At 31.1% G+C, this 3,479-nt stretch overlaps 1 long non-coding RNA gene across 1 annotated transcript; it reads right to left on the bottom strand.

Annotated features, from left to right (window-relative positions):
* Nucleotides 1-464: 464 nt before the first annotated feature.
* Nucleotides 465-1,236, bottom strand: LOC121747607. Its single transcript, XR_006039235.1, has 3 exons — nt 1,100-1,236; nt 909-1,024; nt 465-559 (listed from the first exon to the last, which is right to left on the bottom strand). It is a non-coding gene; the product is annotated as an uncharacterized LOC121747607 (long non-coding RNA).
* Nucleotides 1,237-3,479: the final 2,243 nt, after the last annotated feature.

Here is a 3,479-nt window from a genome sequence, read left to right on the forward strand (position 1 = left end):
CATAAAAATAATGGAGAAGCTAGATTCTAGGGGACAACTTATGAACCAGAGAAGCATCCCTATGTTCAACTACACATAACACTTAAAGTAGAAATGTACTTCTTCCTACAAACAATCAAAGTGATTAAGTAGCAATCAATTTCACCTGATGGCATAAAGCACAATTTCCTTTTTCCCTTTATAACTGCTCAAATGGCCATGAACTCGTACATAAATCCCATCTCTGGCACATAGCATAAAGACCTTTTAGTCAAACCAAAAAGAAAATCACAATCACAAGAAAAGTGTTCGTTTTTCGAAACTAAAATTTACCTTAATTCCTCCACTTCCTGGGTATCCTGTGCATCATTAACCCCAAATAACAAACAAACATAAAAAACTATGAAGCAATGGTAACGAAAGCTAGCACTAAAGGATTAAGATCAATATCCATAGTAAAACAAATAAGAGAACTCATCAACCATCTCTTGCAGCCAATACGCCCTGTACCATCATCAATCACGAATGACACATCAGTAACCCTTGCTGTTTTGTCAAATACCATTCCCATCAATTTCACCTGAAAATTTACATGTATCAGAAATAGACTTCGTGAACTTACTACCAGCTTGCAAGATAAATAGCAGTTGAGTGATAATCACACATAAAATAGGTAATTAGGAGCCAGTTCATTAAGGTTCGTGAAATGCACACAACTTCTAGTTGATATTTTCTCTCAGGATTCAACAAACAAACACAGTGGGAAAACGAAATCACTCGCCATCCGTTTCAGACATCGGCACCGTTAATCAGCAGATTTCCTTTATTAGATGATTTAATTTGCAGCACTTTAAATAAATCGAAATTGAAATCTAAAAACAAAATAGCTTTATCAACAAAATTGAATCATATATAATCGGAGAACGCACATTGTAGACGTTGATGCCGTCGATGAGGATATCCGACTTGTCGCCGTCTGATGGACTCGCTTCGCTTCCACTATTTGCTTCACCGTTACCGGATGCATCGGCTGGGCATCTCGAGACTAGGGAAAAATGGAGAATGATGAAATAAATGAAAAGGAGAATTTAGTTAATTTTGATTGTGCTTATAGATTTACCTTGGCAGAGGAGGGAGATGGATCGGCGGTTTGCGAAGAGACGAAGCTGGGCGTGGAGTCAAATTGGTTGCTGTCGAACATTATTTTCTCGCTCTAAAGCTTAGCGCCTCTGCCCATCTTGCTGAGTTTGAGATTTTAGAGGGTCAAGGCTTTTCGCGCCTTTCTTCCCAATTGTTTGGCGCCATTTTAAACCCCACTCCCACGGCCCATTTGCACATTCTAGTTTATACTCATATCATTAAAATTATTCAAAATATCATCAAAGTTTACTTAAATTTCAAATCAACTTAATAATTTTTAAAATGGTAAATTATAGTATCATAAATTTGTACCTGTTTACGATTATTTCATAGCTAAAAGTTTAGCATGCTATGTGCTTGAATTTACCAAAAATTTCAAAATATGGATTTTAATTCGCTAATCTTTCATAATATAGAACGAACCAAGCCATGCAAAAAAAATTTTGTTTTTTTAAAAAAAATTCTATTTTGCTTTCTTATTATTTCTTTCCCAACAATTACCGATTGACCAAATTATCCATCACAAATTTAAATTCATTTTTAAAAATCAATTGAAATTCTTGCGCCTCCACACTCCTCCCTTCTGAACAGGTGTCTCCATTCTTAGTCGCTTTCGCCGCCTCTACCTTCGTCCTCCCTAGGCATGCACAAACCGAACCGAACCGGCCGTTAATCGCCGATTCATAATCCGGAACCGGAACTGGCACCAGCGGTTCGAACCGCCGGACAGTTCGGCGGTTCACACGATCCGGTTCAGGTTCAACAAAATGTGATACCTGAACCGGTGGTTCAACGGTTAAACCGACGGTTCAATTAAAATTTTAAAAAATATTTTTTTATTTATAAAAATTGGTTTTTATATTTTTTTTAAAAAACATTTACAAATAAATGAATATAAGAAATTCATAATAGCCCATATATATTTGACGGGCTTGTGGATTCTATGGAACAATTTTTTGTTATTTCTATTTTATAAAGACATCCTTGAATGTTTTATGTTTCACTTTCAGTGTGAGACAAAATAGGTTGAAGCGTTTTCTTTTATAACTACATGTTTAGATCATTCATTCATTTTTTTTCAATGTGGGATACAAAACTTTCTTTTGTCTTCTACCTTTCTTCATTTTTTGTATAATATAAATAAATAAAATTATTATTTGCATATATTCTTGATTGACAAAATAAATAATTATTGAGAAATATGATTTGTATATAGAAAAATAATTATTTGTATAATAGTTATTGTTAGACTTATACAATTTGTTTTATAATTATTCTTTTAATGTGTATAATAATATTTATTAGTTAACATATACATAAATTTAAACATAAGCAAATCGATAATGATAAAGAACTAATGAATAATAGTTCATGTAATAATATTTGTTTTTAAATTATCATAATAGAAGATAGAGTACTGATATAGACAAAGAATGATGGGAGAAATATCATATAGTTATAAATAATGACTTATCCCACATTGAAAGAAAGAGTAACAAATCCAAGAATGTGTAACTATAAAAGAGAATAATCCAATACACTCTCTTCCAAATTAAAGCCTCAAATCCAACTTTAAGTATTGGCATTTTAAAAATCAAAAGTTCTGACTTAAATTATTGTTTATTAATTTTTAGAAGTAAATTGAATCGTTATAAGTTGTAACTTTTAGTCTTGTTCAATTTTATTATTAATAAAATTGCAATTTTCACCTTATTGTTTGAATATTAGTTATGCACATTTTATACATAATAATGACTAAAAAGATAAATAAATAAATAAATAAATTGCTCATACTTAAAGTTAAACCTTTTGATTTTAAAAATATCAATACGTAATGTTGGACTTGAGAATTTAAATTGGAAGAGAGTACATTGAATTATTCTCTTTTTATAGTTACACATTCTTGGATGTGTTACTCTTTCTTTCAATGTGGGATAAATGTCATTATTTATAACTATATGATAGATCTCCCATCATTCTTTGTCTATATTAGTACTCTGTCTTCTATTATTACTCTCTCCGTCCCACAAAGATTGTCCCATTTTTTCATTTTCATCTGTCCCACTTAGGGGTGAGCAAAAAAACCGAAAGCCGAATATCCGAACCGAACCAAACCGAAATTTTGAAATTCGGTTCGGTTTTTCGGTTTGGTTCGGTTTTAAAAATAAAAAAAATTTGGTTTTTCGGTTCGGTTCGGTTCGGGCGAAGAAAAAAAATCGAAAAACCGAAAAACCAAATTATATATATATTCTATTAATTTAATATATTATATTATATATAATATATATATTCTTTTAATATATTCTACTATATAATATATATTATATGTATTATTAATTTTATATTATATATAAATATTC

This window comes from Salvia splendens, chromosome 9 (assembly GCF_004379255.2).
Source record: "Salvia splendens isolate huo1 chromosome 9, SspV2, whole genome shotgun sequence".
In the NCBI taxonomy this organism is placed as follows: domain Eukaryota; kingdom Viridiplantae; phylum Streptophyta; class Magnoliopsida; order Lamiales; family Lamiaceae; genus Salvia; species Salvia splendens.